Source organism: Gymnoscopelus braueri, assembly GCF_963280865.1.
Source record: "Gymnoscopelus braueri genome assembly, chromosome: 10".
Classification (NCBI taxonomy): Eukaryota; Metazoa; Chordata; class Actinopteri; order Myctophiformes; family Myctophidae; genus Gymnoscopelus; species Gymnoscopelus braueri.
In genome coordinates this window covers 49,411,647-49,437,858 of record NC_137611.1, presented here as the reverse complement: position 1 = coordinate 49,437,858, position 26,212 = coordinate 49,411,647, and the positions used below count along the sequence as shown (strand labels likewise).

Below are 26,212 nucleotides of genomic sequence, written 5' to 3'. Positions count from 1 at the left end.
CAGCTGAAGAATATAAGATGCTTATATACCTGCAAGGTGTCAACAAACGGCTCCATGTCAATTGTGAGGTGAATAGGGCCTGCTGTACATGTCAACCAGTGACCATATCTGCTGCCTGCTTGGACACCTGGTTGGACGATAAGGTGCGAGAGAGACCTTGACCTGACCTTTAGCACATAGGCCAAAGACTGACCAGCAAGTCAAAATATAACATTAGAAATAGATTCTACACCTATGAATGCCCCCCCCCCCCCAGGTCCCCATATGAATCACGTTCACGAAGTTCACAGATTCCCTCACACAACTGCAATATTTTGTTGTTTTTAACATAATTTAGTACAATGGAACATCACCATGGGATGGACACCATCTTTGATTTGGCAATACAAAATTAACTGATGGTAATTTCACTGATTCAGCCATATTTCTTGAACCCTAAGACCTAGTTTTAGACACCAAAACCACCTTTCTAGGTTGAACAGTATCATAAAGCCATTTAAGCTCCTGGCAGTCATATTGGACGCCATCTTGAAAATGATGGCTTTACGTGACATATAATTTCCTAGATTTTTTTGTATGTTCTTAAGCATGCCTAGATGTACCAGAACCAATTGAAAAACCTTTTGTATATTTTGGGGGGGGGGGGGTTAATAGTATGTTTTCATATATTGACCCATGTAATTTCCGCCTAGTGTTATAACATAAAATGCATGATAGCACCCATAAAGCTACCATTGGTGCAAGGCTATCACATATTTTCTAACTCTAGACATGCATACCTTGACAAAAATCACTATGAGCATTATTCCCCTCAGATGGTAATGACCAACCCCCCTGGCTCACGGACTAATTCTGGGATTAGTCATAATGGGCCCAAGGCAGAGACAGTGACTCGAGTTTGAGATTCACACTCGAATCGCACACACAACGACTTCAGACTCGACTTCAGACTTGTCCTTATATACGTCAGACTCCACTCAGACTCAAGCTCAAGGACTCATGAACAATCTTTATTTTATGTTTTATTTGGTGCGTTAACATGAATGAAATGCCAAACATAATTGTCCCTCCCTTGGCATGCGCAACGGAAGCAATGTAAAAATCATGGCGAGCACAATATATACTGTATAGCCAAACTTTTAAGGGAGGGTAACCAACCTTTCGCCAACTTTTCTTTGCAATAGATAATAGATGTTTGCAACTCTGATCGGTTTACTGCTTGTCATTCAATCTGGTAGAAAACTACATATATTACTAGGTTATAATCAATCAAATATATCTATATATTATTGCTATAATATATCTATATATTATTGCTATAACATACCCAGAAAATGCATTATCATTGAATTTCTGCTTCTAAGTCTTGGTGGCACCGCGACCCATGATGGACTTCTTAGTGTTTCTCTCAGGTTTTAAAAGCATTATATAGCACTTTGGTCCAAACAGTGCCACCAAAAGACCAAAACTAGATGCTAAAATAGCAAATACCTCAGCTATATCTGCATATTTGCCAGGAGAGCTGATGCTGGTATGAAGGCTATCCACACGGCACAGAAGATCAACATGCTGAAAGTGATTAACTTGGCTTCATTGAAGTTGTCTGGCAGATTCCTTGCCATGAATGCTAGGATGAAGCTGAGGAGTGCCAGTAAACCAATATAGCCTAGTAGCACTGCAAAACCAACTGTTGATCCCACATCACACTCATAGACTATCTTATCACTGTGGTATTGTGTGTTTTTATAAGGAGCTGGTGACGCAGACACAAGCCAGGCTATGCAGATTATTGCCTGGATGGAAGTAAGAGCCAGAACTGTTCCTCTCTGCTGCATAGTACCAAACCACTTCATAATGTCTGCACCCCCAGGCTTGGAGGCCTTGAACACAGCCAACACCACCATCGTTTTTACCAGGATACACGAGACACACAGCACAAAGCTGATCCCAAATACTGCATGCCTCAACTGACAAGTCCAGAGCCTGGGACGGCCAATGAACAGAAGTGAACACATGAAACATAATTTGAGTGACAGCAAAAGTTGGAAGCTGAGTTCTGAGTTGTTGGCGCGTACCATAGGTGTGGCTCGATGATAGACAAAGATTCCCAGGACAATGGCACAGATAAGTGTGCCTAGCAATGAGATGGTTGTCAAGGACACACCCATGGCCTCGTGGTAGGAGAGGAACTCCACGCTCTTAGGGACACAGTTGTCACGCTGGGGACTGGACCAGAAGTCATCTGGACAGCTGATGCACTCTGTAGAGTCTACCAACGAGGACAATAATAAAGAGACAGACAGTACAGTATCATTCTTAAGATAACCTATTGTACATAGCTACGTAATGTATACCTACCAGTTTTATTGCTGATCTCTCCCTCAGAGCAAGCAATGCAGTCAAAGCAGCAGACAGGTTCTCCTTTCCTTCTGGCCACACGTGTTCCAGGGGAACAACTCTCACTGCACACTGACCGGGGAGGCTACAGAAGAAATTAATCAATCTCAGTCCAACCTGAATTACCTTCACATCTTGAGCTTGACATTAGCCATTTTAGAAAGCCAAAGAGACCTTTGTATATTCAAAGCTCCAGAAGATTCTGTCTTCATCAAGGATGAGTTCTACACCAGCGGAGGCTGACTTCTTGACCACACCTACATTCTGAACCTTTACACTTCCATCAGGGAGCCACACCCAGTTCATGACGTCAAAGATTGGTAAAGCATCACCATTCTCATCAAATGACACATGATCACCAAATGATGAGGTGAAGTTCACCTTTTCCAGGTAATACATGAGCTAGAAATTGTGAGTAAAATTATGAAGATCGAGTCTACTTCATACAATATGCACAGTAGTTGCATTGAGATGGACTGTTGCTGTATTTTCTTGAGTACTTGAGCTCAATATAGATGCATGGAAAGATAACACACAAAAAAACTGCACTGGCAAACTGAAATAACAAATGACCTCTTCCAGGTCTATGAAAGGGGCCTTACATCATTTGGCCACTGACCTCTTCCAAGTCTATGAAAGGGGCCTTAAATCATTTGGCCATTATGAAAAAGTGGGCAAATGAAAAACACGCTCTTCTGTGTCCCAGGATGCATCATTCTGAATAAAACTATGCTACTGCTCCAAACATGTTTATTTTTTGATTCATCCTACTATGTCAAGTTTTACCAATGTCATGAGACTCCGAAATATTAACAAGTAAACCGTAACTTCATATTACACCTGCCATGGCTGTATTGTCTGCAACCTGGCACAGCTGTGCCCAATGAAAGGTCCTCTTCCTGACACACATTGCAACATGTCATGTAGGGCATGGGCCAAAGCATACACAGCCTTGTACACACAATACTCTATCCTGAGTTCAGACACATCCAAAAATGTAGTTTCTGCCATTCCAAGGTCCTCTTGTCCAGTACACACCCTTCCTCCAGCATCCACCCACTGTGACGGAAGGGGTGCAAATCTACACTGAAATGTGTGCTCCCAAAACTGCCTAACCTACAGAAACATAGATATATTACCTTGTGAATATAAATCACTTTGTATATGCATTCACCACTTTGAAAGTGCAGCTTCAATACAAAATTCAACAAAAGACAGACTATGGTATTTTGATGGCTGCTGTCAGGATCATTGTCGGGACGTGTTTTTGACAAGAAGTCCTTGAGACCTGGTATCTCTCCATGGCGGATGACACCACCCAGGGTGCCTCTCAGGTATGGCATGTAGCGAGGCGAGTAGAGATTAGGCTCTCTTATCCAGCCCAAACCGGCGATCCATTGCAGACCTGTCACATTCTGCTTTACCACCTGTTGATTATATACGTTACAGTACGTCACGTATGTCGGAAACCAGTACAAGTGGGACAGCCGCCGCAGGCCGGGGGGGGCGGCCCAAAAAAAAGCAATAATAACAATAATGACAGCGAACGGTAGTGGTGTCAAAAATAATCGATTCATAGATTAATCACGATGTGGACATGGACGATTATGAATCGATTCACAAATGTCAAAAATCAATAATTATTATGACAGGGCCAGAGCTCAGCTCTGGACCTGTCTTATTATTGTACGTATTCTTCTGTTTCCGCCACTTTTCGCAGTTCTGGGTGAACCGTGCTGTCGCTTTTTACAAAACTCGGCCATATGGTAGATGGTCATGAAAAACTATCAAGAAATAAATCTCACAATCTTTCGTCAAAAGGTGGCGCTATAGCACTCAATTGAAAATGCCAACTTTGAACAGGTAGCCTACAACTCATGCCCTGTTTGACCTACAGCCATAAAACTTCAATACACACATGCGTCTACTCATGATGAACAACTTTAACCCTCTGACTTTTGACCTCTGACCTTTAGATCTCCCACCATTTTGAATTATATGAAAAACAGTTAAAACCTATCTCCTCCTGGGATTTTTGAGTAATCTGCACGAAACGTTTTACACATGAACTTTGGACCTATGCCGACAAACTGATGCAAAAGATTTTCCATAAGTGAAAAAATGAAGCTTTAAGGAGCCAATGAATATTGCAGTTTTATGACAATTATTCATCTGCCCCTAACACATACATGCAGACTCACATTTCTTTGAAACTTTGCGTTAATGTTGAGGGTCATTCCAAATATTACTGAAACCAATCTTACTCCAATTGGTCAAAGGGGGGTGCTATAGCGATTTTTTGAAAGTGCAAACTTTAAACAGGCAAAAGTCATGCCTCGTTTGGCCGACAGCCATTAAACCTGCTTACTGCTTATGTGCCTTGACTCATGAGGAACACATGTATCACGTTGACCAGTAAGCTCCCCCCTTAGATTGTCCGCAATTTTGAGCAGTTTGAAAAACACTTAAACCCAGGATTTTTCAGCTATTTGCGTGAAACTGTATCATCTGTGTGATCTCCTTTTTCACAGGTTCTTGTCTGTTGGTCCAATGGCTTCTCCCTTAAACGTGTGCCTGAAGGTTGCCAGTTCAAGCCTCACTTGATGCGGACTTCATTAAAGTTGCATTGCACACAACATGATTGTGTCAATTAATACATGTGCAATTGTTAAACATAACCTGAAATACTTATTTGAGAGGGTATGTTTTTGCAATGTATGACATACTTCATTCTGAAAATAGCCGATCTACAATCTCAAAACTTTTCAGATAGCAACGTGTTTCTGAGTTTGTAGATCGGCTGCTTTCACTGGTTCACTTTTATCTTCAACAGACAACCTCAGCCTGGTCAAAGCTATAGCACTATAGGTAATGTTGCAGCCCGTCAATCCGAAGGTTGAGGGTTCGATTCCTGTTAATGGCAATAGGTTGACACGTCCAATCAATCCATTCTGCTTCCATCCTTCTCTCTCTTCAATCTATTGTTTCCATGTCTCTCTCTCTTCAATCTATTCCGTTTCCATGTCTCTCTCTCCGCCCTTAGATTGTTCGCAATTTTGAGCAGTTTGAAAAACACTTAAACCAAGGATTTTTCAGTTATTTGCGTGAAATGGTATAATCTGTCTGACCTCCGTTTTCACTGTATCAGGTCTGTTGGTCCAATGGCTTCCCGCTTAAGTGAATGTTTCACAACATCAAGGTTGCCGGTTCAAGCCTCACTTGGTGGAGACTTCATTTAAAGTGCATTGAAAACTACAAGACTGTATTAATGAATACATATGCATTTGATAAAGATAACATGAAATGCTTATCTGAGAAGGTCTGTTTTTGCAATGTATGACATACTTCATTCTGAAAATAGCCGATCTACAATCTCAAAACTTTTCAGATAGCAACGTGTTTCTGAGCTTGTAGATCGGCTGCTTTCACTGGTTCAGTTTTATCTTCAACAGACAACCTCAGCCTGGTCAAAGCTATAGCACTATAGGTAGTGTTGCAGCCTGTCAATCCTAAGGTTGAGGGTTCGATTCCTGTTAATGGCAATAGGTTGACACGTCCAATCAATCCATTCTGCTTCCATCTTTCTCTCTCTTCAATCTATTGTTTCCATGTCTCTCTCTCTTCAATCTATTCCGTTTCCATGTCTCTCTCTCCGCCCTTAGATTGTCCGCAATTTTGAGCAGTTTGAAAAACACTTAAACCCAGGATTTTTCAGTTATTTGCGTGAAATGGTATCATCTGTCTGACCTCCGTTTTCACTGGATCAGGTCTGTTGGTCCAATGGCTTCCCGCTTAAGTGAATGTTTCATAACATCAAGGTTGCCGGTTCAAGCCTCACTTGGTGGAGACTTCATTTAAAGTGCATTGCAAACAACAAGACTGTATTAATGAATACATATGCAATTGATAAAGATAACATTAAACGCTTATCTGAGAAGGTATGTTTTTGCAATGTATGACATACTTCATTCTGAAAATAGCCGATCTACAATCTCAAAACTTTTCAGATAGCAACGTGTTTCTGAGCTTGTAGATCGGCTGCTTTCACTGGTTCAGTTTTATCTTCAACAGACAACCTCAGCCTGGTCAAAGCTATAGCACTATAGGTAGTGTTGGAGCCTGTCAATCCGAAGGTTGAGGGTTCGATTCCTGTTAATGGCAATAGGTTGAGATGTCCAATCAATCCATTCTGCTTCCATCTCTCTCTCTCTCTTCAATCTATTATGTTTCCATGTCTCTCTCTCTCTTCAATCTATTCTGTTTCCATGTCTCTCTCTCTCTCTCTCTCTCTCTCTCTCTCTCTCTCTTCAATCTATTCCGTTTCCATGTCTCCCTCTTCAATCTATTCCGTTTCCATGTCTCTCTCTCTCTCTCTCTCTTTTGAGGGGCGGCCATAGCTGAGTGGTTAGTGAGCCAGCCTAGGGAGCCAGAGGCCCTAGTTGCCCCAGGTACGATTCCAGGCCAGGCCAGCAAATGAAATTTGTCCCTGAGCAAGACTCTTAACCCCTAATTGCTCACAGGCCCTCATTGGAAACAAGACCGCTAGGACTTTCATGAACGGACCTGTTAAAGGAATTATCCTTATCTATTCCGTTTCCATGTCTCTCTCTCTCTCCGATCTACAATCTCACAACTTTTCAGATAGCAACGTGTTTCTGAGCTTGTAGGTCGGCTGCTTTCACTGGTTCACTTTTATCTTCAACAGACAACCTCAATCTGTACAAAGCTATAGCACTATAGGTAGTGTTGCAGCCTGTTAATCCAAAGGTTGAGGGTTCGATTCCTGTTAATGGCAATAGGTTGAGATGTCTATTCAATCCGTTCTGCTTCCATCTCTCTCTCTCTTCAGTCTATTATGTTTCCATGTCTCTCTCTCTCTCTCTTCAATCTATTCCGTTTCCATGTCTCTCTCGCTCTCCCTCTCTTCAATCTATTCCGTTTCCATGTCTCTCTCTCTCTCTTCAATCTATTCCTTTTCCAAGTCTCTCTCTCTCTTTCTCTTCAATCTATTCAGTTTCTCTCTCTCTCTCTCTTTCTCTTCAATCTATTCCGTTTCTCTCTCTCTCTCTCTCTTCAATCTATTCCGTTTCTCTCTCTCTCTCTCTCTCTCTCTCTCTCTCTCTCTCTCTCTCTCTCTCTCTCTTTCTCTTCAATCTATTCCGTTTCTCTCTCTCTCTCTTTCTCTTCAATCTATTCCGTTTCTCTCTCTCTCTCTCTCTTCAATCTATTCCGTTTCTCTCTCTCTCTCTTTCTCTTAATCTATTCCGTTTATCTCTCTCTCTCTTCAATCTATTCCGTCTCTCTCTCTCTCTCTCTTCAATCTATTCCGTCTCTCTCTCTATCTCTCTCTCTCTCTCTCTCTCTCTCTCTCTCTCTCTCTCTCTCTCTCTCTCTCTCTCTCTCTCTCTCTCTCTCTATTCCCTGGCCCCGCTTATCGCTGCTTGCAGCTATATTTATTATTTGTATTTTCTTGATATTTTTTTCTTCATATTACTAATTGCACAGCAGCAGCCAGATGTATATGTTGTTCAGTATATCTGACTGCTTGTATTGACTGATGAAAAAGTTGCCATGTTGTGCAGTAATATCAAAAAGTGTGATGCATCGTCGAATCGAATCGAATTATCACAAGGTTAATCGTAATCGAATCGAATCGTTACCTGGTGAATCGTAATCGAATTAAATCGTGAGGGCAGTGCCAATGCACACCTCTACCGAACGGGAGGCCGAAGGGCCGAACACCGATCACCGCTAATCGTCGCCCAGGCCCCGAAGGCGTGTTTTATACCGGCGGCCGGAGGGCATTTTGTTTCCCTCCAGGGGCCTAGCCTAAGAGAGACCCGGAAAAGCGCTCCTCGTCCCGCTTTTCTCACTACTGGTTTGCAACTTACGTTCATATATGGAGGGATATCTTCAATTCAATATAACTACTTTCTGATTTCGTATAGTTATGAATCTCTAAATGAACATGCATCCAGTGGCGGAAAAAGTACTCACATTGTTTTAAGTAAAAGTACACTGAAATATGGAAATACTCTGTTACAAGTAAAAGTCCGGAATTCAAAATGTACTTGAATAAAAGTACAAAAGTATTGGCATCAAAATGTACTTAAAGTACCAAAAGTAAAAGTACTCATTATGCAGAATGTCCCATTTCAAGTTTTCAAATGTATAAAAATCTTTTGAAAATAGCAGATCTATCGCGACGCATTGTGAGCTTGTAGATCGGCTATTTTCAAATGGCCGAAATGTATATAGGGCTGAGGTAAATGTATGTTTTGTAATTATAATCAAAGTATACAAAGTAACTAGTAACTAAAGTTTTCAAATAAATGTAGTGGAAATGTAGTTTCCCCAATGGAAACAAGACCGCAAGGACTTTTTTGGACAGACCTTTTAGACAAAGCATTATTAATGTAATTGTGCTACATTTTTTGCCTAATACAATATTCAATCAATCAGTGGAGTAAAAGTACAATGTTTGGATCCAAATTGTAGTGGAGTAGAAGTAAAAGTATTGGAAATTGGAAATACTCAAGTAAAGTACAAATACCTCAAATACCTACCGTAAGTCAATTAACTTAGTTACTTTCCACCACTGCATGCATCATAACACAAACCTCCTCCATCAGATCAACTATATAGCTCCCATATGCATATGCAATGACCACACGAGCTGTGGACCTCTTCATCGCAGTGACAATCCTCTGAAGTTCAGCTGGGTCGTGGTCCCAAGGCAGAGGCTCCAAATAAGCCAGACAAGCCAGACCAGACTGGGTCAGCTCAGACTGGAAGAGTTGGGCAGCATCGCGGCCATAGTCATCATCAATAAACACCACTCCAACCCAAGTCCACTCAAACCGCCTCATTATCTGGAGCATAGCTTCCATCTGATTGAATAAAGAACGGAGGGATAATCAGTTAGGATGCAATGCGTTGTGAGCTTGTCAATCTTCTTTACTTTCTCTCCACCAATGTGTGTGAATAGCCTATGTGAATAGCCTAACACGTTGTGAGCTTATAGATCTGCTATTTATGAAAAAGTGTGTGCGTGTTAGCTCATTGACTGCCATGGACGAGATTTCTCGTCATATTCTGCTATGGCACAGCCTACCATGGACGAGAAAGACGAGATTAAAAAAAACATCTCGGCTCCTGTGTACTTTTTCTTTTGTGATATTGTTTTGACGAAACATGCTATTTTTAATGCTGCATAGCAATGTAAAAACAATGAAGTACAATACAGAAAATGGTGTGGAATAATGTAAAGTATTAGGCCCGTAACGATACAGTAACTGCATCGATGCATCGTTTTGAATTTTCAACGATCTACTATATCGATATGCAAACAGCTAAATATCGTATCGTTTGACTTTGAATCGTATCGAATCGTTTTGCAATGCAAATAATCGTATCGAATCGTTCTGCAATGCAAATAATCAATTATATCAATACTAAGTACTTTTAAGAAGAAGAAAAGAGAAAGAGGGGTTTATATCCAGTATCCAGGTATTTATTTTTCACACAGAATTTTTGGGTAAATAAATAGTTACTATATCGATTTTAAATCATTGAATCGAATTGTATCGTTCTAAATTAACCTGTCCTGTATCGTTCATGTATCGTATCGACTAAATCGCTGAATCGAAACGTATCGTATCGTTCTAAATTAACCTGTATCGTTCATGTATCGTATCGACAACCAAGTATCGTGATACGTATCGAATCGTTGTTAAAACGTATCGTTACACCCCTATAAAGTATACATGATTATAACATGTGTGGTACATCATTATCAGACCTAAATGTACCCTTCAAGTTGTTGTTTTGCCCCAAGATGAGTAGATATGCAGGTGTTGTAGCAATTTGTAGCATTTGTAGAAACATTGGGCCCTAAATGTACTGTAGCAATTTGTAGCATTTGTAGAAACATTGGGCCCTAAATGTACTGTAATTAAGAAATAAAAATTATATGTATTTGGCCCCTCATTTGTAAAATAAATATACATATAAAATTAAACATAAAATACATAGAACTGCCTCCCGGGTTGCCAGATCATGTGCGCATATCCTCCCACGGGTATGGACGAGTAATAATAATTAATAATAAACATCATCATCATCATCATCATCATCATCATCATCATCATCAACAACAACAACAACAACAACAACAACAACAGCAACTAAGTACTTCTTCCACACTGTTCAAGTAAATCCATTAATCTCCTTTACAAAAGTCTAAATGTTTAAGGATTCTCTTTTGCTGCTGGACATAGACGTAGAGCTGGGAAAGTTCAGCTAGTTTGAATACAGGTGCTGACCCATCATGTTGTCTGGTCTCTTTTATGTAAAGCACCAACTCACTCAGCAAACACCAGAGGTTGATGCTGCATGTCCCTGGCCATTATCTTCAAGACCTTCTTAGTTAGCCTTTGTGGTATATGAACAGTATGCAAGTCAAAACATATTAAGAAATGATACTATACTAATCTAAAAGTCAGAAGAGTAATAATAATGTGACTGGTGAATGTGTGAATGGGCTAGTTCTAACGCAGCAACAGCTGTGAATCTAACAGCTGAGCCAAATGGCCATTGCGTTGCTCTTATCTATAGTACATACCTTATATGGCTATTTAGAATGGCTTCTTTGGTGAATGTCTACTATAAGAACGGTGTGAGATGTTTGTTTGGGATGTGCTCGTGCCCAGAGGGGCTGCAGGAGAGGGCTCTGCCCTGGATTCTATGATGCTGTTTGTTTGATGCTGAATAAATGAACATGGGAACTTGGAAACCCTGACGTCTGCTCTCTGCTTCTTCTCCTCTTCATTATTACCACCAACGGGCCTGATAACACGCAGTTTAATGCCTCAAATACACGACACCTTTCTGGCACTATTATAGAGACCTACTACTTTTAGCACCTTTTACTACAGGGAAACACATTCAAGCATGGGAAACAACTAGGTTCGGATAAGAAAATTGCCCTACACCTAGCCCGATTGTTCATCCAGTACCATTTAATTCCTGTGCGATCTGTACACCATCCGGGTAACTATATGAAAGTCATATAAAGCCCTGTTACCCTTGGCTCGGCTGTCCCGCGCTGGCACATCCTGTCCATTCAGGTGTGGCTATCTAACTACATCTTAATATGTAAACTATTAAGTACAGATGTGGGGCTAACATTAGATAGCATTTAGGACACTAAACTACACTACCGCTAAACTATCACCACAACCAGCACATTAATTACAGAAAATATGGCATTATTAAGCAGAGTGTATTTAGCTGGCACTGAACCCGCATCAGTGGTGTCACCAGTGTGCCCTGGCTGTGCTTCAACATCCACGCTTACATTTCCATTCATCGAATAGTTCAGTTGTTTTCATTTTGCAGATATAAGGATTTTTTAGTTTATTGGATCAACATTTTAATTCCAATCAAATAGAAAATAGCTCTATTTTCTTGCAATTTTAATTTTGGCCATATGGCTGCCATCTTGAAAGAAACAGTGGTCATTATTCAGTTAATCAGTTGTGAGGTAGAAGGAAGCTTCTGGCCAATTCCAAAGTTCCAAATTTGAATTCTGCATCATAAAAAAATATTTGACACAGAGATCACCCATATAAGACAGTCGTACAAGTGACGGCTGCCACCTTGAAAAATGGCGGCCATCTTGAATATTCAATGACAATTTTCAATTATCCAAAAGACATTTACCAAGTACTATGTACAGTAAATAATAAATAAGAAAATAGTTATTGCTGGCGGGCATTTTGAAAAATGGCTGCCATGGGCGTCATGTTTAAAATTCATCTTGCCTCCATATCAAATTCTTTTTGGAATGCCTTTGGCTATAAGTGTACCAAATTTCATGCTTTTATCACAAACTGAACGAACGATCTGCTGCACTACTTTGGGAGAGATGGGGAGTGACTGTTTGTGAAACGCTGCTTTGAAGGACACTGATTTTCAGCCTATCTTCATATCATTGGTCCTCACTAATGCTCATAAAAATATTGTACCATGTGTGTAGTTCTACTAAAATACAACCCAGGGGTTGTATTTTATTTTGTAGTAAGTCATTGTGCTTCCTGTCTGCCCTAGTACCTACCTGTAGCCTGTCTTGTCGCACTTTCCCGTGTTACTCACCCATTGTCTTCACCTGTGTAGTTATCCCTGTTTGTGTGTTAGCCTATCCCTGTATTGATTGTTAGTTGAGTCACCTGCGTCCTGTTAGTCCCTGTGTCTATTTAAACTCCCCTGTGTCCTCACTTCACCATTTTGCCATGTCATGTTGGGACTTCTAGAGAACTTCAGTTTATTGTCTACGTTCCGAGTTTTGGTGGACCTTTGTTGATAAAACCCTTAAGTTGATATCTTCGGCCTCGGTCTTCTGCGTTTGGGTCCTACTCAAGACTTGTCATAACTCAATTCAAGTTTTATTTATAGAGCACATTTCAAATGACCGAAACCAACCAACGTGCTATACAACACAACAGTAGAAAACAACAATGTCACAATACATACAATACATAAATGCATGCAGCAATTGAAAACCTATTTTAAAATGCACAGCAGAAAATAGTAGAATAGTAGGTAGAGTCAGTGGTCATGGAGTATTCAGATTAGCTGTGCTCAAAGGCCAGAGAAAAGAAATATGTCTTCTATGGACTGAGAGGCTCTTAATATTAAAGGGACTACGCCATGGATTTAAAAAATATATATTTTATATAAATATTGGCCCTTAATACATTTTATACAGGTTTAAGCCTAAAAAAAACATCCATATATTTTTCTTTCATAATCTGACTGTCATTCCAAGCCTTTTCAGCTGCAATACCAAAACGTCCTCCTTTGGGGCAGAGGGGCGCTACTGAGGAAGTTTGTCTCAATCATAAGCTAAAGCTAGGCTAAATTGCCAAGCCAAACAACCAACGGCAAAGGGCCAGGCACAGGGGCAGGGAGAGGGCTTGGCACCGGGACGGGGCTACCTGGCTCTACGTCCTCCTCCTCACTTTCCTGGGTGTCTGGAATGGTAGGCGTAGGGCCAGGCACAGGGGCAGGGAGAGGGCTTGGCACCGGGACGGGGCTACCTGGCTCTACGTCCTCCTCCTCACTTTCCTGGGTGTCTGGAATGGTCGGCGTAGGGCCAGGCACAGGGGCAGGGAGAGGGCTTGGCACCGGGACAGGGCTACCTGGCTCTACGTCCTCCTCCTCACTTTCCTGGGTGTCTGGTAGGCGTAGGGCCAGGCACAGGGGCAGGGAGAGGGTGAGGACTGACTGGACTAAATTTTGTTGTTAGCGGCACGTACATCCGCACGCGCAGTGCAGCCTCTTCCCTCAGTATATCATCAATGGCAGTCACAGGGGGGGGACAGGAGCAGGGGTTAGGGTGTGGCGTGTAAAGAGGGTTTGTGGCAGAGGACGCACGTGGAGTGCGGCCTCTTCCCTTAGTATATCCTCCATTATATACTAGTTTGTCACTGCGTATGTTAATTGAACAAAATTAGGTCAGAGCTCCCGCAGGAATTTCGATATTTAGACCAAAACCCAACAAAAACTCGAAAAAAGGGCCAGAGCTCACGCAGGAATTTCGATTTTTAGACCAAAACCCAACACAAACTAATTATAAGAATAGTTTCATAGGACAGTACGTGGCACCAACTGGAATCATGACATATTTACAATGGTCTTTGTAAAAAACACATTGATGATCAAATAACTATTTTTTTGGGCGGTGAAACCGCCCCTATAAGTGAGGTTTGGATATTTGTACACCAAATCCTGCGCTGTGATTGGCCAAAAATGTACCCCGCCTAACCCTGCACCGTGATTGGCCAATCACAGTCTATTCAGGACTGTGATTGGCCAGTGTCACATGACACATGTGCATAGCCCTATATAAGAAACCATAACTTTTAAAAAACATAAATTTGTATTTTTGAAGTTATGGTTTCTTCCATCATAAAGAGTGTTTCAATAAATGTATTTATTTTTTGTACATGATTGGTTGACTCATTCAGTATTGTGATTAGCTAGCAAGACACCGCCCACTTCACACAGGGTGTGATTTTTTGATGCAGGGAAATTTAACTCTGTGTTGTGACAAGACAAGTTTGAGGTGTGGCATGGTAGACTCCTCGCAATCATCATCATGTTCACATATTTTCACCACAATATCTGATGTAGTGCTGAAAGATGATTTAAAGGAGGAGTTCACCCAAAAAATGACTTATTTTCTATCGATTGCACACCCGATGAATCCTTGAATCCATGGATTTATTTTTGTTTTTGTGGCATTCCTAAGCCAATAATTTGATTCCCGTCTCCTACCGGCTAATGTATCCGGTAGGAGACACAAAGTAGATTATTTGTGTCTCCTACCGGATACACACCCGGTCATCAAATTATTGGCTTAGGAATGCCACAAAAACAAAAATAAATCCATGAATTCAAGGCTTCATGGGGAGTGCAATTGATAGAAAATATGTAATTTTTTGGGTGAACTCCTCCTTAAAGTACTATTATTTTTCACCCATTCAACAACACCTTTACACAGATACTGACAACATACTGATAGACCAGCCTCATACCCGAGTCATGGCATGTTTCACTTCAATGTTACAGTAGTCGGAAGTAAGTTGCTAACTGTATACAGTCTTTGTCAGCAAATATGTACCAAAACCAATAGGTTGCCATTTATTTATTTAATGCGTATGTACAATTCCTTTAGCCATTTTTTTCTCTTCCTCTTTCTTGACAGTCTGTTGACCAAAACTATTGCTTAGAAGAGGCACACAATGTCCCAGATATTTGTTTTTCATCCTAGAACCCTTTAACTGCTAGTATTGCAACCGTAGCAGAGAGCAGCTAGCCTATAGATTCGTGACATCAGTGATGGGACATAATTCCCGGCTTCACCCATTCAATCCGGGAACGCATCTTGTGTCATCCTAGACCCCCTTGGCTATTCAAAAATAGCAGACACACAAGCCCACAGTGCGGCTATGAGCCTGTAGATCTGCCACCCCTTCTAAACCGCGAAAACTCGTGCAAATCCCCGAACACACATATCTATCAAAGCGAAAACCCGCAACTCAAATCTTTGCTTCTGGGGGGTCCCTGGAACAAAATATATTACAAATGTTCGCTTTAAAAATATACACATTCAAAGATAAGCACAAACCCCCACGAAAAAAAACACAAAACAGATCCACAAGCCCACAGCGCTGCACTCGGCGCTCTCAGTCTTCAATGGATCAAGGAAGAAAACCCAACTTGAAGTGCTTTTGCAACTTGACCGACAGTGAAAAAATTGCATTCATACAACATGACCCCAGGTTCCGCTGGGCTGGAGGGAAAAAGTTCAAAAAACTTGAGCTTCGGTGACATTGATAACATGGCGTTGAACCTGAGGCACTTGTGAAATAAAGTAACGCTTTGTTTTATCTCCAAGTTGTCGGACATTTCAAATAATTACACCGCTACACAGAGAGCTGTCAGGACCAACCGACTGACTAGGATAGATCAGTGTCAGTGTGCGTGCGTGTCTCACTCCTCCTCAGTCTTTCTCTCAGGGTCTAATCAATGCACTGACTAGTCTAACATAGTTTACTAGCCTCGACTCCCTCTCTGGGTCTGCTCCAGTCTGTTGAGGATTAACTGGCTGGTGTCGATGAATCGCTCCACACAGTTCACCAAACACACTTCTTTCCTGGAGTCCATCTTCGGGCCAGGCTTGTCCACGCATTTGTCCCAGCAGACTTCAGTCATCTGGTGGACCAGCTGCTGGAAGCGTTGTTTCTGAGACTCTATCTCTATGAAGTGCTGCAGCTGGGGGTCCGCGGAGGGTCCGTTACCGTCCATCACTCAATGGTACACAGGTTTATTTAGTTAATGGCTCAGTCAGTCCCTGACCTTCACGTGTGTAACAGTAACGTAGTGGGGGTGACACGGGAAGTGTTGACCTCACATATTGTGAATATTTATTTTCATTTCTAGAACCTTCATTTTATACTGGAAGTCAATGGAGGTCGGATTGTGCGGATACCTTGACCAAATATGGAGGTGCCTGACGTCATCCTACTGACGTCATAGTACTGATGTAATAGCACACATCATGAACTGGCTACATAATGTCCGAGATGCCACGCCAATATTGGACCCTTCATGTTTTTTTCTAAATACGTAGACTGAGCCTAGTCACCATATTGTAGCTATTATTTTGTCATTTTCTTCTACTTTCCTCACACACTGACTGATGATGTCCTTGTCTTGCCCTTCCTGACTAAAATGTGCCTTTAGGTATTTGGTCTTAATAGGAGAATGCTGACATTTGAGGAGCTTGTCTTTAAATATAATATTCCTCATATTATTTTTTTCAAATATTTGCAACTGAGGAATTTTATTGGAGTTAACCAGGATCATTCCATGCTGGCCCCTCCCATGTCTGTGTTGGAGAAAGTTTTGGTTAAAATTATTTCTGCTAGGCCTCTATCCAGTTGGACACAGAATAAAGCGCAATGAGAGAATATGTATAGATATTTGTCTTTTACAAGCTAAAAGAATAATAGCATTGACCTGGAAGAGGCCGGACAAACCAAGCATTGCACAGTGGTTCAGGGAACTGTCTTTATGTCTACCTCTGGAGAAAATCACATATAACCTTAAGGACAAACAAGAGTTGTTTCAGGAGGTGTGGGGTCCTTTTATACAGTACATGGAAAACAATAATCTGTCACATTTTATGGAAGAATCTGGAGAGGAGTAGTGCTGATGTCATTGTGTGTTACCCTTTTTGTTATTTTGTGATTGTCTTGTAATGTTTGCCAGACCCAAGGGCATGAGGCTTTGTACCTGTTTCGTCCATACATGGGCATGGTCACTTTGTCCTCCGGCCCCAGCCAAAAAAAAGTCTGTCACCAAAAAAAATTCTGTCCCCCAAAAAAGTCTGTCCATACATGGCGTCCCAGCCATAAAAGTCTATCCCCCTTTCGTCCATACATGGGCATAGACACAGGCTGACACGTCATGTGAAGTCTGGGTCTGGCAGAACCAGGTCTCCTGGTCTTGTTAAATGTACTTGTCCATTTTGTTTTCTGTTATGTATGTAATGTAATGTTGTATTAACTCATTCAGTGCCACTGGACGTCTAAAACGTCCGTTGTAATAAGCCCTGTGCCACTGGACGTCTAAAACATTTTAAAAAAAAATGTTTTTTTTTTTTTTTGAAGAAAATGTTCAGAACCCAAGATATGAAAATGTTCTGCTCCATTCACTTCTTGTTTAACTTCTTACTGAAAAAGGCTGTATCTCATCTCCTAAGCACTTTTTTTTTTTACAATTAATTTTGGCTGTGGCACTGAATGGCACTTTTTTACAATGAATTTTGGCCAGTGGCACTGAATGAGTTAAATATAAATATATTGTTGGGGGGAAAAAGTGCCTTCAGTGTAATGCTTGAACAAAAGCTATAATTATAATAAAGACAAAAATGGTCACGTTACAGAGAGAGGGCACACTGATATTACATGTAACCAACATACAGACTTTTGTCTCTGCTGTGGTGATCCAACTAAAGGCCTTTGGCGTGGATTTTGTTTAAATAAAACATACAAAGGTCCCTTTTCAGACCCATCTTGCTTTACATATCAACACTGAGAGCTCTGGTGTCTGGTCTACGAAGCCTACATCATCCTGTTCCTCCTCAATATCGAGTTCCTCCTAGAGTGTATCGGTCTCATCTGAATCCAGATTCATATCTTGAACTGTGAGTGTCTGCCGTTCTGTCTGATGGTAGGCCTCCATGTAACTCTCCTGGGAAATGAGAGCAATATCAGGAGGAGAATAAGCATGTTTGCATACAAATAGATAAACCAATTCAGTTGTTTAGTCACACTTATTAAAACATTTGAACAAAAACAAAGGAAACAGGGAGAGAGACATGGGGAGAGACATGCAGTAAAGATAGTCAGGAACGGGACTCAAACCCGCGATGCACTGTCTGGCTACATTAGAGCCTAGGTGCCCGAACCGCTGGCACATAGTAATGCTTATTGCCTAACGTTCCAGTGTAATGAGGCAGGGTATGGAAAGAGGGGATATACTTCAGATCCAGTACTTTCAAGCTGTTGGTGTTTACATTCTGGACAAGGTCTCTAGAGTAGCTGAGGTGGGTTGGTGGCTTGACAGCCAGTGATGCGGCACCCGGTCCTGATCTACCTATCCAGACCTCCCAATTGTTAGGCTGTTGACCTGTGTCCCTGAAATTGTGAAAAGTGTGCACACTCTTTGAGACACACATACGGGTATTTCAGGGCATGGCCGAATGCGGCATTACTTTTACGGGTGAAACAACACAGCTTTCACCATTGGAATGACACCACGGAAAGTACACGTTGTTACATTTTGTGGGTTTATTTAGTCATACCGCAACATATGGTGAAGTATTGCAGTGCAGGCCATTGCAACAATCACCGATCTTGTGAAAAATTTAAACAGGACCTCCAAATTGAATATTATAATGAACCATTATAATTCATAATAATTCCAAGGTATTTAAAACTATGGACGGCCTCTAAGTCGTCTCCATTACAAACAAACTTTAGTTTACTGGTGTTAGCTTTTCTACACCCAAAGACTGTGACCTTTGTTTTTTTCACTATTCATCTTCAATTTCCATTTCTCACAAAAACCATGCATCAGGTCAATTCCATTCTGTAATCCCTGCTTTGTATTAGACATGACAATTGTGTCGTCCACGTACAAAAATAGCAGAAGCTGGAAATAGTTATCAATCATTGTATCACAAAGGTTGATAGACTGGCAGCCATTGTGTATAAGGTACAGGTCATTAATACATAATGAAAACACTAATGGTGAAACATTTTCATTTCTTAAGGCTTTTGAATGTTTGCTGGAGGAGACATAGTACTGTAGACCAAAATGACACATAATGCTCACTCAGACAGTTGTGCACCAAGAATCGTCCTCTACTGTGAGTGAGAACAACAGCCTAATATATTATAATAAGCAACATGAAGAACAAGAAACATGTCCCTGATGGTCTAGTGGCTAGGATTCGGCGCTTTCACATGCCGCGGCCCGGGTTCGATTCCCGGTCAGGGAAAACACCAACGATAGACCTTGACCATTTCTACTGTGTGGAACTCTTCCAAAGATTGTCAATGCACTTTAACATGAGCCACAAGCTACTGAGATTGGAATGAATACATTTGGAAGGCATAACATCACAAGCATCTTTCTATCAGCCTAAATTGAGCTTTACAAAATGCACACACACACGACACACTGAAACAAGTGGCGGAACTCGGCCTCTTTAAGCCCGTAGGCATTGGTGGGCTTCTCAAGTAGGTTGTACAGACTGCCGTCAGGGCAATATTCCAGCACCAACACCCCCCGTCTGTTGTCGCTCAACATCTATATATAGATAGAGATAGAGATAGAGATAGAGAGAGATTATCGTCTGTCTACGCTGGGAAGACTGTACAAATGGAACCAAATTGACTCTGAGGATTATGACTGGGTATCGTATCGTCGCTGTCTGGTGCAAAACTCCTATCTCCATATTTCAACTTTTTTCTTTTATAAATCAGTGGTATTGAACACCCTTTACGTCTGTGTGTGTGTTTCACAAATATTGAACCAATGAAAAGTATTAAAAAGCACTTCTGACTAAACCTCCTAACTCCATTGGATCCTCAAACTGTCAGTCAAACCTCCTAACTCCAACTCAGGTTTTTTTTCCTGAAAAGTTAATATTTTGGACATAGTTGGTTTCTGCCCGACAACAGAGATATATTGTGGGTCTTTACCTCCTCCGCGGTGTGTTTTCATGTAGGTTCATGACATTCATGAGTTTCTTATGCATGGCATACTCTTTGTCCTGCTTCTCTCCCCACGGATCATTGAACACCTTGACGGCGCACTGATCCCGTTGACTCTGGACAACACACACACACACACACACACACACACACACACACACACGTTGGTATTACTATACTTGTGAGGACAATTTTATTAATGACAACATAAAAGAGCACCTGTCTGCAATTCACAACTGGAATATTTTCCTAATTGTAAGCCTAACTTTATAAATATGTTTTAACCATTCAAAACAACCACTTCCGTACGACAACTTGACGTACATGTGTGGATGCACCCACTGTGGGGAAAGCTTTGGCAGGAAAATAGCCGATCGACAAGCTCTCTCTATTTTCCCAGTGTTTCGCCCAGGTGGGCGGGGTTTTGAGGTTAGGTTTAAGCATAGTGTTTGTGAGGTTAAAGGTTAAGGTTAGGTTTAGGCATAGTGCTTGTGAGGTTAAAGGTTAGGGTTAGGGTTAAGGTTAGGTTTAGGCATAGTGTTTGTGAGGTTAAAGGTTAAGGTTAGGTTTAGGCATAGTGCTTGTGAGGTTAAAGGTTAGGGTTAGGGTTAAGGTTAGGGTTAAGGTTAGTGTTTGTGAGGTTAAAGGTTAGGGTCAAGGCTAGGGTTAGGCATAGTGTTTGTGAGGTTAAAGGTTAGGGTTTAGGCGTAACCTGGGCGACACACTAATGAAAGAGCGAGTCCCGTCAGATGACAGATGATCTGCTGGTATGAGAACAAAAACAACATGGTTACCTTCGAGCGAGCCTTGTAGACACTGCCTTGTCCCCCTGCCTAACACCTCTAAACATACAAAAAACTCTGACATACCACTCAAAGTTGCCTCTCCCCAACTCAACAAGCAAGCGAATATATTGTGTCATTATGTGTCAGATTTGTTGGAAGTACTTTAATACTCACATGGTGGTCTTGTCACTGCGGGGTCCTCCGTACGGCGTGAAGGGCAGGCTCCCCGTGGCGGCGTGGTATAAGGTCACGCCGATACTCCACAGGTCAACGCTCACACCGCACTCCTTCGGGAGGTAAAGGAGCGAACGGTACATGTCTGGATGCTAGACACACACACACATCACACACACACACAAGCACACACACACACACACACGCGCACACACGCACGCATACGCACAGAGCTCATATCTCTGCTGTTGGGCAGAAATCAGCTATGTCCAAAATATTGATTTTTCAGAAAAAGAAAAGAAAGAAAACATGTTTTTAAAACAACACAACACTGCCTCATCAGAGTTGGTATGGTGACTTTATACATTGTCAGATACTTGAATGTGTCCATATATTAACCAACCAAGGAGGTTGTGGGTTCGAATCCACCGTGGTGCAGCCGGCTTTGTCGAGCGTCTACTCGAACACATTTGGCCCGTGTTCAGGGGGAGGGAAGCCGGGCAGGGATGGTGATTATTGTCGTTGCACGACTGCATGTGATGTTACGGGCTGGGAGGCGCTGGGCGGGAGGAGTAGGACGAAGGCTCTATGTCCTCCTGGTGGGGGCTCCTCACCGGCAGGCGAGTCAGTAGCAGTGGTGTAAAGTAACTAAGTACATTTCCTCAAGTACTGTACTTAAGTACAGTTTTGAGGTATTTTTACTTTACTGGAGTATTTCCAATTTTCAGTACTTTTACTTCTACTCCACTACATCTCAGAGGCAAATATTGTACTTTTACTCCACTACAATTATTTGACTTGTTACTTTGCAGATAGAAATGATTCCATTATAAAACATACATTAACCACTTTAGCCTTATTTTATACCTAGGCTACAAGCTCACAACGCGTCGCATTGAGCTTGTAGATCTGCTATTTTCAAACATTTAGTACTTTTACTTTTGGTACTTTAAGTACACCACTGGTCAGTAGGATAAGACAGCAGTGACAACACAGAGATGTGTGTGGGGGAGGAATCAATTGGCATAACGACTAAATTGGGGAGAATTAGCAATGATAAAAAACTGAACAGACATACAAGGTTTCCAGCGATGGAACGTTCTCTTATCTCATCTTACCATGTACTCTTCGGTCCCTGCGGGCCCGGGGTACTGGTACTCTCTCTCGTTGTCCTTCAGCTCTTTAGTACAACCGAAATCGCACAGTTTAAAAATGGACCGTCCGTCGGCGCCGACCTGGCGCATGATGTTCGCGGGCTTTATGTCCTGGTGCACCACCCCAAAATCGGAACGGAGATGGCGCATCGCATTCACTGGAAGAACAAGAGGAGGAGGAAGTATTAAAGGAAAAATATAAGACTCAACCAATCACAAACTCACCTCAATCTCAGACCACTCTATTTAACCATGGGCGTTACACTGCCCATTCCTGCAAGCTGTTTAGCTGCTGCTTATGCCTGCTACATCAACTACTACTCTGCTCTTGTTGCTCACAGGGGTTAAAGCAAGAAAAGATCTCAAAACTGAAAACCTTTGCCCGGCCAAGTCCCCATCTGCAATTTGTGAAATGGTATGAAAGGGGCCCAGTAATAGCACCATTTTCTGGGGTGGCAATACCATAGGGTTAAGCTATAAAGGTTTGTTCTCATTGACTAGAACATTCTCTATTGCTACTCTCTACTTTGGCATCAGACAGTGACACGGGGCATTGAAAGCTGCTCTTAAGGCTTTTGAATGTTTGCTGGAGGAGACATAGTACTGTAGACCAAAATGACACATAATGCTCACTCAGACAGTTGTGCACCAAGAATCGTCCTCTACTGTGAGTGAGAACAACAGCCTAATATATTATAATAAGCCTGTACATTTACCAGTCACAGTTTGCTGAACCAGTAGGCTACTAACCCCATTACAATAGTAATCTTAACTACTGATATGGATATGGCAAAATGATCACAAGCATGTAACAAATCCTTTCATTAAGATAACATTCATCACAGCAAAACATTCACGACTGATCCTCTGCTCCTAAACTCAGTTCAATTATTTGTTCAATTATCCACAAAAAATATACACCTGATAATACCTATCCGTCTCCTTGCCTTTTCCTTGCATCTCTAAAGGCCAATGTATGTATGCTTGGAGCGACAAGTTTCGAACGACACGTCGCACAACATTCCGAGTTTTGAGCATCCATAATGTCTGTGACTCGCAGACACAGTACCATTAATCAAATGACATTGAAAAATGACATTTACAAGAAATAAAAAAACTAAAACCAGACAGTATACTGACAGACATTTTAGAACACAAAACACATTACATTAATAAAATGTACCTGTCGTTTTGGATCTGCTTTTAAATACGGGGCCATGAGAGTCAACATCTGTCTGTGCGTCCTGCAAATATAAATTGATGTTAACATTATCATAATATATGTTAACACTTATGTAAGTATTATTATATTTGTATACGTTTTTGAAATATTGCAGCATGTGGTCATCTCACCTGCTTAGTGGTCACTGCAATCCTAGAGAGTAAGGCATTGCATTGCTCCACCTCCTCTCATAGAGTTAGTCCAGCTCTTCTTGAAAATATCCACTCCATTTCACCTGGGTAAATATACAACAAAAATAAAATGCACAGATGATGTTGACTTCCATGTGCTGGTAATACTATCGCATGATAATGTTTACCTCACATTTGAAGTCATGGCCTTTGGCATGAAAGGGCTTCACGTTAAGCAGATGCTTCAGCTCTGGACATTTCTCTGCATCTTTTTGGAGGTAGGGCCAATATTTGCAGGTCACGTCCAAGCAGAAGAAGTTGATCTGCCTAATAGCCAGCTTTTGCTGCAGGTATAAGGGGTATGCAAATCTTTCTCCGCTGTACATATTGAGAGCACTGAGGTAGCACTCCATGGCAACACACTGCAAGTTCCAGTCCCTCTTCATCGATCTTTCTAGTAGACCTTTTGGAGGTCTCTCTGGCTGCTGACCACTGCCCACCACAAACACCTCTTCCAGAGATTTAGCTTATTGTAGTTGTGTACATATAACTATACTATGCAATCTTACATGTTTGGTCGTCTGGTGTATGCATTCCACAAAGCTGGTCACATCTTCATCCCTTGCTATGAAGATACCATCAAAGATGGCCCGTTCCTCAGATCTAAAAAAAGAAAGAAAGAAAGAAAAAGTACTCAACATTTTACAATATCTGAGATGTCTTGGTGCATCTAAGTCTTTTGTTTTCTTGGTAATATAAATGCTGTTTGACATGCTGTTTGACTCATTTTGAAGTACCTGGCTGCGTTCTTAAAATGATAATGTTTGCGATTTCCATCCACCAAAATCGCAACCATTTCTGGTGTGCACGCAGGACACATGAAGGGCTCCTCCTTGCATAAAAGCAATGTATGGAAAATCAACTTTTTATTGCAAAAAACAAAAAAATGAAACAAACGCTAAACAAATATATATGAATATTAAAACAGTTTAAACAACGTTGTTGATATTAACAGTAACAGTACATTTTACAGGACAACGTATCGTTGCACCGCTCAAAAACTAAATAAATAAAACGACCAGCCTCTGGTGACTATTTGGTGGAAAAAAACAGAGTTTTTATTTTGGAGCAACAGATCCCTCCTGTGATAATAGGCCTTCTTGGAACGTGATATAGTTCTTGTGTCCAGGCAGTTTTTTAAGTAGCCCCTCCAGGCCTCATCATGGGTCCCTTCCAGAGGGATCAACTCCTCTTCCTCCTTGCTCCACCTCTTTCTGCTCCCGGCCGGGAGGCACAGGGCGCGGTCCCTTAGTGGTGTGTGGACGAGGTCGGGGTCCAGTGCCTGATGGTCCACCTCAGACTCCCTCACCATCTGCTCCAGTCTCTCCTGGTCCTCCTGCAGGTGGTCCTGCAGCTGCTCATCCGCCTCCGCCTCAGCCTCCGCCTGCCTCTTCCTAGGAACCTCCTCTGACAGGGGAATGTCGCCCATGAGTTTCTCCAGGTACTTCCCCCTGCCCATGTCCCGAAGCCTCTCATTTGTGGTGATTCTGTACTCCCTCAACTTTTGCTGAGGGATCAGGCACCTGGGCAGGAGTGGAGCCACCTTGTCATAAGGAATGAAACCGCCGCCCTGCATTATCGCCGTCGCACTTTTTATTGCAAAAAACAAAAGAATGAAACGAACGCTAAACAAATATATATGAATATTAAAACAGTTTAAACAACGTTGTTGATATTAACAGTAACATTTTACAGGGAGAGGATTTTTGTCATCCAGGGGAGTCCGTTCTCAGTGTTAAAACTCGCCCTTCCCCGAAACAAGCACCCTGTGTCCACCAGGTTAGCGTTCACCCTGGTGGAGAGCGACATCACCTCCTTGATGCTGATGTGCGGTGTGATGCCCTGCCCGTGAACCACCACAAAGGCAGGCGAGACCCAAAATGCGTCCCTCTGACGGCCACGGCTCCACCAACTGGGCATGGGGAACCACTTGAGCTCCAGCTCCTCCATACCCCTGACCAACAGCTGTTGTGGATCACGTCCGGCACTCCTCACCAGCTGTGCCGCCTTACCAAAGGTCAGGCTCTGCTGGAAGTGCCAGACGTGATCCATGACCTGCTGGGCCAGCAGGGTGTATGTGAGGGAGTCCCTCACCTCAGCATTGGGCTGGGGAGCAAATTGATTTGATTGGACCTGTGCAGGTCCTTGAGGAGGACGTTAACGAGCTCCACCCTAAGGACCTCGTCAGCATCCACCAAACAGTCGGACAGTGTCCAGATCCGAAGGATCTTTTCCTTTAGGAAGGCATTCCCCAGCCAATTGCTGAGGGGTGGTGGTTCCCTCCCGACACCGGCCGACGAATAGGGGGCCAAAGCCAAGAACCCCCTGTTCCTCGTCGAGCTGTTCCAATGGACAGACAAGGTGCCCAGGGTGGAGGTGTAATGCCAATCCTCTGGGCACCTCGGCATGCCATGGAACAGCTCTTCAAGAGCCAACT

The 26,212-nt window shown here is 42.1% G+C and overlaps 1 pseudogene across 1 annotated transcript; it reads right to left on the bottom strand.

The window, feature by feature from the left end:
* Window positions 1-1,359: 1,359 nt before the first annotated feature.
* Window positions 1,360-16,269, bottom strand: LOC308093661 (extracellular calcium-sensing receptor-like; annotated as a pseudogene). Its single transcript has 7 exons — window positions 16,023-16,269; window positions 13,336-13,634; window positions 9,018-9,287; window positions 3,238-3,456; window positions 2,572-2,799; window positions 2,359-2,482; window positions 1,360-2,269 (listed from the first exon to the last, which is right to left on the bottom strand). The product of its transcript is annotated as an extracellular calcium-sensing receptor-like (transcript).
* Window positions 16,270-26,212: the final 9,943 nt, after the last annotated feature.